This window comes from Mustela putorius, unplaced genomic scaffold, assembly GCF_011764305.1.
Source record: "Mustela putorius furo isolate JIRA1106 unplaced genomic scaffold, ASM1176430v1.1 tig00003834_pilon_pilon_pilon, whole genome shotgun sequence".
In the NCBI taxonomy this organism is placed as follows: Eukaryota; Metazoa; Chordata; class Mammalia; order Carnivora; family Mustelidae; genus Mustela; species Mustela putorius.
The window spans coordinates 5595576-5609370 of NW_025421987.1; the positions used below are offsets into that span (position 1 = coordinate 5595576).

Genomic DNA, 13795 nt, shown 5'->3' on the forward strand with positions numbered 1-13795 from the left:
GATAATTCCACTGTGAACTCACATAGAAGTATAGAACTTATACAGGTATATTTCTATAAATAGCAGATATGTATTACCTTTTCCCAATTTATATCATCTATATATTTTAATGTTGACTGATATGATTTCAAACACTCCTTGCCTCAAAGCAACTGGTAGTAAGGTATATACAGGATCTTAATTCAACCCACAACAATACAAGACATTTTTTTATATAAACACAAATTATATATAAACCTAAATAGATCTGAAGTAAATCAAGATGCACTTCCTAATGCTTTAAAATTTACTTACAGTTAATTTTCACTTTTTTCTATGACCCAAATTTGCAACATTTTACACTGTGTAATAATAAGGGGACGGCAAATATAGTGACAAATATATAAAATACATACCCATTAAGACAGCTTTAAATCATATTTCTTTAAAGGGGGCATAAATCTACTTCTCATTAATATTTTAAAGAGAAATATGATTATTTTAAAGTAAAAAAAGATGTTTCACTCTAGATTACTTTATACTAACTTACTAAATAATATTTAGGACAGTGATAACAGGATTTCTTAAAAAGAAACAAAGCAACAGAAATCCTTCCGAATTTTCTACTTTTAAATACTCTGCAATGTATCTATTTTAATGTTTAAAGGTATTGCTGAAAATGGCTACATAAAATCTGAAGTTGTTAATATCTGATTACTGTAGTATTTCATCGCAACTTAAGAATTTAACTCTTAAAATACTGGAGTATAAAACAACGTATCGGCTTCCATGATCAAATCCAGTACAGTAAAATCAAAACCAACAACTCCAAAAATTGGGTGTAAGGTGGTTTTCAGCTTCAGAATTTCTTTTATGAAAAATCATTTTTAGTGCCAAAAAACAATTGAATACAATTATCTAAAGTTATCCAGTCATGTATACATACCAAACATGTCTTTACAACTTCTGCTAAAAACACTATCAAGGTGTTAATAAATTTTTAAAATTATAAGAAATGTTAACATTTTTTAGAATCCTAAACACCATAGCATTTAAAATAGAATACCCAGTTAAAAGATGTGAAGCTTAATTGTGCGTACAACGAAACTTCTAGAAAACTTCCTTACTGTTCACTGAGTATTACTTACAGAGATTAACAGTTTTAAGAATTCATCTGTTATTTATCCTGAAATGTTTTGAATAACCCTTCCGTACTGTATACATCTCAATGAAATGACCACCCCTACCCTGATCTGCTGAGAAAAACAACAACAAAAAAAAAATCGGTAAATTTTCTTTCAGGTTGTTCTTGTCCTAACCTATTTTAGGTGGCCACAGCAGGAATTCATAATGATAAAAAGAAACAATATCAGGAAATTTTTTTACGTGCTTGTTTCATATTTACTGTATAAAGTCATTTTCACATGCCTACACAACTGGTTGTGGCAGCTTTCAGACATGATTTTCAATCAAAAAAAAAAAAAAAGAAAGAAAGAAAGAAAGAAAAAAAAAATTGCTCCAGGTTCTTTACAGAAAGCTTGCCGCTGGGAAGTTGATTTTGGCCAAGTGCCAAAATCATGTGCAAAGGGGCCTCATTAGGGATTCATGGCAGCCTTCAACGCTAACAAAAAATGTGACCCAACAGGCTAAATCAGCGACTAAAATTAAAAAGTAAGAGACAAAGACAACTTACTTAATATTCCTTCCAAAGCAACATTAAACTTTTTTTGGTAATTAAACCCTTGTTAGTCTAATGCAGTGTTCCTCTGTCCTCAAATGATTGTACAATTACTCTTTAAAACTTGTCAATTTCCCTTCTAAATACACTTTCTTTCTGTGACAGTTTACAAAGATTTTGCTATATAGTAAAACTCTATATCCACTATAATCAGTTCAATAGCAGACAACAAAATCGTAAAAACGCAGAGCCCAGTATTCCATGACGATTTAAACAAACAAACAGAAAATAAGCAGACAATAGGCAGTACCTTTTAAACTTCTACCAAAGTGAATGTGCGCCGTCCAAAGTCACGTCGGTGGTGAGGAATCCTCCTCACTGCCCAACTTTTCCCCCCAAAAGTAGATTTGATATGTAGCCTTACCTAGATGTCTTCTGGCTTTTCTGCAGATCAAAAAGTTTCCTGCCTAAGCACACAGATATTCTTTCACAAACCATAAAGGCCCTTTTATGAATCCAGCACTGTAACAGGCTGCTTTCCACACCACGTTGAGAGCCCAGTGCGTCAGCTCTCAAGATAAAATACATTGCTAATACACAATTAGTGGGAGAGGTTGTCTATTGGAGAATTTATCTTAACGAAAGAAGGAAAAGGGTTTTTTTTCCTTTTTTTTTTCCTTTTTCTTTTCTTTTCTTTCTTTTTTTTTCTTTTTCTTTTTTTTTTTTCTTTTTTTTTTTTTTGGAAAAAGCAAAGAGGGTGCGGTCAGATGTTAGCGTTTGCCTGAGAAAAGGGCCCTACACTGCACTAGTACCTAAATACTAGCAGAAGCTGCCTGGGAAGAGAGCCAATGGAAGGACTTTGTTTGACCCAGCTGCCAATCTCCCCTGAAACCGTGCGCCAGACTAAACACTCACACTATTTTAACTCAAATCAGGCTACAGCAGCTGTTTGCTTTCCGGCTCTGAGCTCTGCACCCACCATGGCCTCTGCAGTTCACCCCGCGCGTTCTGCTAGCTGCCTGGCTGAAATCTGTTCCGGGTTGGGATTTGTCACTGGAGAGCGAATTTTAACCCTATTCCTCGTGGTAACTATGGGCTGTGTTGTTCAGCATTGGGCTCTGGTGATTTGGGATAATTTTATGATCTTTTAAAAGAAGAGGCTATTTCTTTCATACCATAGAGGAGAATTGAGATTTGAAGGATTCATCCATTTCTTTGAAATTCTAACTTAAACTCTTCTGATGCATTCAAATTAACACTAAAATCGCCCTTGTCTGTAACAATAAAAAGGTCCCTACCAGTCATCTCTAAGAACAAAGATGGTACCTATTCACACCCTAATCCGAACTTCTTCAGGCCTGGCAAGAAATCACGTTGACATCACAGGACTGGAGACGGGATGGACACGTCATACTAAGAGTTAGTACTGACTGCTTTGTGCTCTGGAAAGTTCCTCCAGAAGCAACACCGAGGCACACAAGTTGTTTGTTTTCCTTACATGAAAAAGTACCAAGTGGCCCAATTCACCTTTCTTAAATTTCTAAGCTCATCTAGCTATTAGGCCGCGCGTAAAAATTATATCCTGCATTGTGAAACATTAAAATTTGTCCCCTGGTAGTCAAAAGTGGAAAGGAAAGAGAAGTTAGCCAGGGAAGTAGAATTTAAGTAGTCATCAAAGTTATCTGAGATAACAGGAAGAAGATATGATACCAAAGACCTATTGCACACGAGACAGAAGCCAAGCATGGTATATGTGGAGAAAATAAATCAGTAAGCCATTCAATGTGTGCAAGAGAGAGAAGTCAAGAGGAGTCTGATAATATGGGCATCACCAAGTTATCCTTACTTGTAACCAAATTCCTAACTAGGGACCATAGTGGTAGGAGAAGATGACATCTTTTCATTTAGGGATTTTAGTTTTGCTGTTGCTTTGGGGTGGAAAGATGTCTCTTCATTTAGGGCAAATAGCCAGTAAGACTTCTTTTATTTTTAACTTACATAATGTAATTTGGTTCACTGCGTAGTCAGAAGATGAGCAAAAAAGAAATGTTTTTCAAATACTGTGAAAGTATGTAGAGAAATGTGTTCAAAAAGTTGTTTCTTCTGTTTACTTTGTTTCTATTCTTGCCCCCAAATGACATGTCTGTTTTCTTATCTTAGAAACTAGAGCTCTAAATTTAAAAAAATTGTAATTTTACAATAAAATGTTATTTTCTCTGATGGGAAGTGATGAATATGGCTATGAGGAGGTTGAACTGTTAAGTTTTATGGGTGCACATAAACTGAAAGACCCAATTCATTAAGAATGCATGTCAAGATAATATTGTATAACAGGTGGATTACTACCCTTACTCTGACAATAATATATGTATAAACCCAAAAGATTCCCACTGGATCTTGCTTTCCACAGAGCAGAGTATAGTTTGGTGCTCAGAATTCTTACAGAATCAGATAAAAGACTGGAAATGGTTTCTTTTGCATCTTTTTCATTCAAGTCAAGAAAATAGTCAACACGTTTCTCTGAATAGTCTATTACAATCTACCAAGTATGTATCGACTTCTTCCTGCTCTGGAAGTTTCCTCCAGAAACAACGCTGAGCACAGCTATAAAATGGGGATGTGTAGTAGCTTTTGTTTATCTCAGTAATTGCTTCTCTTATACTTCATTCTGCATTTGGGTCTTCTCCTTAGATGCCTGTGCACAAAGAGTTGAGTTCACATTATGAGTGTTACAGGCTGAATTGTGTTCTCCTTCCCACATTTCATATGTTGAGGTCCTCACTGCCAGGACCTCAGAATGTGACTGTATTTGGAGATTGTCGGAGGTAGGCCCCTGGCCAGGGCGGCCTCCGCCATTAAAAGATGGCGCCTGGCTAGTTGCCAGGTTAGGATTGCCTCCTGAGACTAAGCAGAATGCCCAAAGAGGAAGTAAACAGCATTGGTTGCTAGCGAAGTTGTTCGTTTAGGTGCACAGCCTGATTCGCTCCCTCCTGTACCCTGCTCGCTGATTGGTCATGTAAGCTTATATAAGTGTGTAGACTTGCAGAAATAAAGAGAGAGAAGATGCATCCGAACCGGGGTTCTTGTCATCCTTGCGGGGCGAGGGCGATAGGAGATAGGAACTTGAAAGAGATAATTTTGTTAAATGAGGTCATTAGGGTGGGCCCTGATCCAATATGACTAGTAAGAAGAGATTAGGACACTGATACACACAGAGGGAAGATCGTGTGAAGACACAGGAAGAAATCTATCCACAGCCAAGGAGAGGGGTTCAGAGGAAACCAAACCTATAGGCTCTTGATCTCGGACTTGTAGCTGTCAGGATGGGTTTGTGAAAAAATAAAAAGACATCTGGTTTGTGGTATTTGTTATGGCAGCCAGAGGAAACTAATACAATGTCTAAGTAAAAAGGAAAGAAAGATTATCTTATTGTTGGAATAAAATTTGTATTTATACTTAGGTGTTTGATTTCATCCAAGAGATGAAGTGTATATTATTCCTATCTTCCAGGAAAGATAAAAATTATATGTATGCTGAAGTTTTAGATAAAAACATACATGATGTTAAGAATGAAGGAAAATAAAACACAATTACCTGTTATGTGGTACTTCTCATTCTGTATTTTGAACAGGAATGTTGTGCTTAAGTCATTGTCTGGTACATAGTAAAACAGTATGTGCACAATTAATATGCACAGACCTTACAAAGAATTGTGGAATTCTTTGTGATTCCATAATTAAATGCTAGGTGCCTACCCTTTCCTTTAGGACAATAAAAATGGTGTATAAACTTTTGATTTTTGTGGACAATTTTGAGCCAGGAGCAATTATAATCCAGTACTGACAGTATATAAAAAATTTATATCAAGAGTTGGAAACATAAAAGGTTAGTCTTTGTAAAGGAAGTGTTCAAATAACTTTTTTTTAAAAAAAGATTTTATTTATTTATTTGACAGGCAGAGATCACAAGTAAGCAGAGAGACAGGCAGAGAGGTGGGGGCAGGAAGCAGGCTCCCTGTTGAGTCGAGAGCCTGATGCAGGGCTCGATCCCAGGACACTGAGATCATGACCTGAGCCAAAGGCAGAGACCTGAGCCACACAGGCGGCCCTCAAATAACTTTTATAAAGGGAAGAGACCCCAAAAGAAGAAGAAAGAGAAATGTAGATGACTTGCGAGAAAGCCTGGAGAAAGGTAAATGAAATGAGACTGAAGGTAATAAAAAATAAAACAAGTCAATGGTCTATCAGAACATCCCCAAGGGAAACCATATTTGCCCAGATAATTAAGGGATGGACACTCCCCTTACATGAAGTTGGAAGCAACGAGATTACAATGAGAAATGGATTGGTGTGGGAATGCTTTTGCCTTTGTGGTAGACAGAATTTTCAGATGTCCCCCAGGATTCCCACTCCTTGCTGTACACTTATATCATGCTTCCACAGAGGCTGGGCAGAGTCTGTGACTATAATGTGAATATGATGAGATGGTTGCTCTGGGTTAGGTTACCAATCTCTACACAAGTCAGTGAGATCTCCACGTAAAGTTTGTAGAGGGAGAAAGAAGAAGCCAATAGTAAGCTAACACACTTGACCAAGAAAGGGAAGGTAAAGGTGATTGGAATTACCACTGTGATGAGGTACTGTTTTATCTCTTCACAATTACCACTAACTGACACGTGGATGAGACCATTCATTCATCTTTTGACTCATCCTCTCAAAAATTCTACTTAATGCCTACTTTGGGTGGGGCACTGGTGCTAAGTGTTGTGTACGATAAAAACCAGTCCAGATGTCATGTTTTAGATGGTCTAATAAGCAAACCAAAAGGCAAACAACCAATTTTAAAGAGAATGGCACTGTGTTTGTTGAGCACATCAGAATGCTGGAGTGGTAATGTCCAGTGGTTTTGTGAATGTGATAGAATGTTACAAAAATATTGATAATTATCACATATTCAAGTATGTAAAATAAAGGAGTAACTGTGAAAGACAATATCATGAAAAATGATATATTTTTGGTCCCCCTAGAGTATCATGATGTCATTGCCTAAAAGTGCCTCTATATGTTACTGCCTATATGAAATTATGACTGTTAGTTTCTCTTATCTTTTTTGGTAAACATTTTCTTTATTATTTCCCATGCTAGTTGAGACCAGAAGGACCATGTACCTTTTTTAAATATTAACATTTAAAAATAAAATCCAAGATATAATTATTGTCCACAAAAGTCCATTATTATTCCAAAGTAAATTCCAAACTATACTATAATGGCTTTCTTTTTAAGCAAGATATACTACTATTAATAATACAGTACTTTGAACACCTGTTTCCTAATGAGATTACTCATAAAATGCCAAGAAACAATTTCAAATAAATGTTAAATGTAAATTGAATGTGATCATAGAAAGCTCAATTTGTTATAAGGATAATCATTTTAAATGACCATGTAAATATTTTCCATGAAGACCCCTAGCAAATATTTAAAACATAATATAATACAACATACAATTAATTCTTAAAATAGAATGTTAGGGGGAAAATATCCTTCTTACCTAGGGTAGCAAATGGAGGTGCACACAGACACATAGTACAGACACAAACGAACGGATGTGGTACAGTTAACAAATGTGGAAAGCTGATAACCCATTCTTATTAATCTGATTAAAATTTCAAAATGACTTCACATTTCCACTGTAAGTTTTTTTTTTTTACATCATTTGCTTCTTCATTACATCCTCTGGATATATAAATCTGGTTTTGGAAGGCAGCTATGCTCACCACTATACCACCAACGCTAAATCTGGTTTTGAATGAATCTCTGTAGGCATGTCTTTATTTTATCAAGTATATTTTATAGTTTCAGGAGATTTAAGAGCAATGTAAATATATACAAGAAGACATAGATAACATGACTAGCCTTATATCTAGAATAAATTAAATTAATAAATAATCTTTTCCCGACGAATGCACCAGACCCAAATAATTTTACAAGTGATTTCTACCAAACACTTAAGGAAGAAATGATATCGGTTCTCCACAATTTCTTCCAAAAGATAAAATTAGAGGAATGCTACGTAGCTCATTCAACAAGGCCAACATTACTATAATGCCAAAACTAAATTAAAAGCAAAAAATACAGAACTGTATTTCTTACGAACATAGAAACAAAAAGCCTCCATAAAATATTAACAGGCCAAATTTGGCAATGTACGGAAAGAATGACACTTAGTCAAAACCAAGTAGTAGTTATTCCATGCATGCAAGGTTGGTTTAACATTTGTAGGATCAATCAGTGTAATTCACCACATCAAAAGACAAAGTAAGGAATATCATATGACCATATTAATTGACACAGAAGACACAGCATTTGACAAAATCCAACACTTACATGGTAAAAATCCTTACTGAACTAGGAATAGAGGAGAACTCCCCCTCTCTGATGAAGAACACTTATAAAGTCTACAGAGAACATACTAGATGCTTTCTCCCTAAGACAAGGCAAAGGTATTCTCTGTCATCACTCTTCTGCAACATTATATAAGAAGTCATAGCTAGTGCCATAAGACAAGAAATGGAGGGCACCTGGGTGGCTCAGTGGGTTAAAGCTTCTGCTTTGGGCTCAAGTCATGATCCCAGGGTCCTGGAATCAAGTCCCACATCTGTCTCTCTGCCTCAGCAGGGAGCCTGCTTCCTCCTCTCTCTCTCTGCCTGTCTCTCTGCCTACTTGTGATCTCTGTCAGTCAGATAAATAAAATCTTAAAAAAAAGACAAGAAATGGAAATAAAAGTATAAACATTGGATAAGAATAAATAAAATTGTCTTTATTCATAGACATTAGGATTGTCTATATAGAAACATCCCAAAGAATTGAAAAAAAAAAAAAACCCTCAAGCAGCTATACCAAGTTTTCAGAATACAAGGTTAATAAGCAAAAGCTAATTGCCAGTCAGAAGATGTCTAAGTTCTGAGGATTTAATGCACAGCATTGTGCTTATAGTTGAGTACTGTACTATACACGTAAAAATTGCTAAGACAGTAGATCTCAAATTGCTAAGACAGTAGATCTCCACAAAAAAGAAATAATTATGTGGGGGCGCCTGATTGGCTCAGTGGGTTAAAGCCTCTGCCTTCAGCTCAGGTCATGATGTCAGGGTCCTAGAATCGAGCCTCGCATCAGGCTCTCTGCTCAGCAGGAAGTCTGCTTCCTCCTCTCTCTCTCTGCCTGCCTCTCTGCCTACCTGTGATCTCTGTCAAATAAATAAAAATCTTAAAAAAAAATGAAAGAATTATGTGATATGATGGAGGTATTAGCTAACACTACCATGATAATCATATTGTAATATACAAGTGTATCAAATCAATATCTTGTTCACCTTAAATTTATAATGTTATGTATCAGTTATATCTCAATAAAGCTGGTTAAGAGTACATTAATTTCTTAAAATCCGGCTGTTTTCCTCTTCACCAGCAACATAAAATTAAAATTTGAAAATTAAAAATACCACTTATAATAATATCCAAAATTAAATTCTTTGGTATAAATATACCAAAATATATACAATACATATGTATGGAAAGCTACAAACTGTTAATGGAAAAAAATAGATGATATAACTACATGTATTTTTTGCTCTGTTAGGTAGGAGAGCCCAGGATACAGGGGGTCCAGTATAAATGGACACATCTAGCACCCAGATCTTGGTTTCTAAGACCATTCTCTAATAACAAACAAACCTAGCATTCCAATGGAGAAATGCCTGATTCCAGGACTTGGCAGGAAATATCCAAAATGGGCCCGGAACATCTTACAGTGCCCACAAATAGGTAAGTGCCAAAAAATAAAAAGATAAATAGTGATGAAGACATATCAAAGGGGCACCTGAAAGAGGTCCCAATGATTAAAATCTGAATAACTTGGATTATAACCCAAAGCACAAAGTGAATATTCATGAGGTACATACTGATATAAACTAATGATTTTATCTATAAATAACTTGGAAAGAGTAGACAGATATCTCATGCAGAAAGATTCCAAATAATTAATTAATCTTTATTTCTTTCTTCTTTTCTTTTCTTTCTTACTTTTTTTTTTTCTTTCTTAAGAGATTATTTATTTTACAGAGGGAAAGAGAGAGAGCACAAACAGGAAGAGCAGGAGAGGGAGAACTGATGCAGAACTCGAACCCAGGACCCTGAGATCATGACTTGAGCTGAAGGCAGATGTTTAACTGACTGAGCCACCCAGGTGCCCCTCTGGCTACCGTTCTTAAGGAGACACAGCATAACTGCCTACTCTTTAACTGTAAGTTGAACATAATGACTTCCTTCCAAAGAGCACAATATTGAAAAAGAGAGAAAAAAAGATAAATTTATAGTTGAGAAAACTGACACTTCCACAAGCCCACTGATCAAGATAACATTTGCAATAATAAGTTATTTTGATAGTGCTCAATTTTGATATTTGGTGATGGGTATTGCAATTTACCTTTGTGGTCTTCCTACCAAAAAAGCACTACACCCGTAAAAGCATTAAAAAAAAATCACCCTAATTTCAACTGAGAGATGTTTTATGAAATAATTGGCCAGTAAACCTCAAAATTGTCAAGGTTATTAGAATAAGGGGTCCATGAAACTGTCCTAACCAAGAACAGCCCAAAGAGAAATGACTATTAATATAATGTGGTACCCTGGATGGCATTCTGAAACAACCATCAAAAAAGAAGGCATTAGGGAAAACCTAAGGAAACCTAAATAAAGTGTGGACTTTAGTTGTAATAATGTACCCAATTGTATTTGACTGATTACGACAAATATATCAAACTAATGTCATGAGAAACTGGGTGTGTGGTATACCAGAAATCTTTGTACCATCTTTGTAATAATTCTATAGATACAAAATTATTCTAAAATTAAAAGTTTCTTAAAATGTACACTAGAAAATTATTTTAAATTAAAATAATAATTAAACATTTCAGGGATATGTTATGCAATATTTTCTGAAGTGTGGAAGTAATGCCCAGAAAGCAATAAGAAATATTTATTAAATAAGAAATATTTATTAAAGGAAAAAAATGACTCCTTCATTTCCATGATACTCTTTCCCCTCATTTTTTTTCCTTCTCATATATCTGATTTTGTTTTCAATCCATTAAATGTAGGTGTTACTTAAAAACAAAAACAAAAACAAACAAACAAAATGTATGTGTTACTCAAGATTCCTTCCTTCGATTTTTTTTTTCTTTTCTTACTCTACTAGGAAATCCAACGGACCTTTACAATTAGGTTGATAACTTCTAAATCTTCAGTACAGACACCTCTATAGTGCTCCAGATTCCATTTTCTTTTCTTTCTTTTTTTTTTTTTTAAAGACTTATTTGTTTTAGAGAGAGAGCATGTACACATGAGCAGGAGGAGAGGCAAAAGGACAGAATCTTCAAACAGATTCCCCACTGAGAGTGGAGCGCCATGAGTGGTGGATCCCACAACCCATGAGATCATGACCTGAGCCGAAACCAAGAGTCGGATGCTTAACCAACTGAGCCTCCCAGGGACTCCCTCCAGATTCCATTTTTATAAATGCCCATAGGCACTTCATCTCCATTCCTAAAATCAGATTTATTCTTCTGCTTCTAACATGCTTCTCCTCTAAGAGCCAACCATTCTTGCAGGCCAGGTAACTGGAGTCAGAAGAGCGCTCACAAGATCTCAAGATCTCAAGAGCTTCCAAAGAAAATACTGGGCCGAGCGGGAAAACATGGAATACAAAACTATGATCAAGAGGAAGTGCTCAACAAAAAATAAATAAATAAAAGACTTTAGTGGGTAGATAAAAAATATTTATTTTTTTTTTAGGAAAGAAAAAGAAGGGGGAGGAGAAGGAGGAGAGAAAGAGGAAGGGGAAGAAGAAAGAAGAGGGGGAGGAGGAGGAGAAATCCTGAAAGGTGAATTGATCAACTGAACCAATTAAAATGGGAAGATCATTCATGGATAATTAATGGTCCTTAAGTAGCACAACAAATAAAAAGTTACAGGTAGCAAAGACAGAAGAGAATTTTCTCAAGACTAATGCCAAATTAAATCACTGTTTTCAGAGCACCTGGGTGGTTCAGTCTGTTGAGTGACAGACTCCTGATTTTGGTTCAGGTCAGGCTGCCATGGGCAGTGGGACTAGCACTGTGTCACGCTCCCCTATTAATGGGGAATCTGCTTGGGAATCTCTCCCTCTGCCCCTCCTCCCACTCCCACTTGTTCTCCCTCTCTCCCTCTCTCCCTCTTTAAAATAAATAAGTAAATAAGTCTATAAGTCTTATAAATCAATCAATCACTGTTTGGTTGGCAAAACTGATGGAGGAAGATCCAGACCTAGGATACTGTAGCAAGAAAAAAAATTTTTTTAGTTATAAATTTGAAGGACAATTCTTCCACTACCAACATAGAAAAAGAATGTGTGTGTGTGTGTGTGTGTGTGTGTGTGTGTGTGTTTGTATGTGGTTATCTGCATAGAAATAAAATTGGGTCATTCACATTATTTCTCTACAATATGAAAAATTAACAGTATCTATATAATATTAGGGTACATTCATTTTTGAATAAAAGGATTCAAATGATAGAGATCAGAGATGAACTACACTTGCCTTAAGCCATTAGAATTAGGTAAAAACCAGACATAAGCCAATCAATGCACTGCATTCTTTCAAACACAGATACTGTTTCAGAGTGTCTGGACCACCTAACCATAGTTGATATTTTCTCTCATTTAAAAAGGAGCCATGAGTATCTGGGAGTTACTTTTTAGTAACTCTGATTGAACCAAGCTTTGGGGATAAAACTGATATCACAGAATACAGAGAGGAGAGAGAAGATAACTAGCACCTTGATATTATTAGTTAAAACTCAGATTTAATCCTACCTTACTTGTGACTGCTTTTGGTTATGTAAATCATAAAGTATCTTTATTGTGTAAACCAGTTTGCGTTTATTTTTCTTTTACATGAGATGGGAGGTATTATAGCTGATAAACTAGACAAATTTTGTTTTATTTGTAAAGGCAATATAAAGACATTTCAAATGTTTAAAAACTAAGATTATATTATTTTTGAGAAAATCATGTAAAACATGCTACTTACAAAAGCTGAATCAAAATTAAGTTCCTTGATAGATGAATGGATACAGAAATATATACACTTAATGGAATATTATTCAACCTTAAAAAAGAAGGAAATCCTGCTATTTGTAACAATGTATATGAATTTGGAAGACATTATGCTAAGTGAAATAAACCAGTCACAGAAAGAAAAATATTATGTGCTCTCACTTATATCTGTAATCTAAAGATGTCAAACTTAGTTTATTTCCTGTGACAAGAGAGTTGTCAGAGGGAAGGAAAATGAAGCGATGGGGTTACTAGGTCATGGACATTAAGGAGGGCATGTGATGTAAAAAACACTAGATATTATATAAGACTGATGAATCACTGACCTCTATCTCTGAAACTAATAAAACATTATGTGTTAATTAATTGAGTTTAAATAAAAATATTTTTAAAATTAAAAAAATAAAATGCTAAAAAATAATAAATAAATAAATAAATAAAACCAAAAATGTTAAACTTAGAAAAACAGAGGGAAGAATGATGGTTGTCAGGTGTTGATGGGGAGATGTTGGCCAAAGGGTGAAAACTTTCAGTTACAATGTGAATAAGTTTTAGAGAGCTAAGGTACAGCATAGTAACAATAAATATTAATGCACTGTATACCTGAAATTTGCTAGGAGAGTAGATCTTAAGTGGTCTAGCCATACACACAGAAAGATAACCGTATGAGGTAATGGATATGTTAATTAGCTTGACTGAGGATTGTAATCATTAGAAAGGTATACTTATATCAAATACCACATACTGTACACCTTAAGTATATACAATTTTAAATTTGCCATATCTCAATAAAGATGGACAAAAATAAAAATAAATTTAAAAAAAGACTCCGTATAGAGCCTTTCCATTCAAGCTGGATGCCAGATTCTACATTTGGATTTGGAAATCTTCCCAATGATACTGGAATTCTTTTCCTCCTTCCCCCATACTTAGAAATAGATTTATTATGCTACATTCTTTATAACACAATGTTGGATGACCACCTAAA

At 35.2% G+C, this 13795-nt stretch overlaps 1 long non-coding RNA gene across 2 annotated transcripts in view; it reads right to left on the minus strand.

The window, feature by feature from the left end:
- Positions 1 to 4487, minus strand: part of LOC123394363 — a 163795-nt gene extending 159308 nt beyond the window's left edge. For both annotated transcript variants that reach the window (XR_006609050.1, XR_006609049.1), the window contains exon 1: positions 1968 to 4487. This is a non-coding gene — a long non-coding RNA (uncharacterized LOC123394363). The remainder of the gene's footprint in view (positions 1 to 1967) is intronic.
- Positions 4488 to 13795: the final 9308 nt, after the last annotated feature.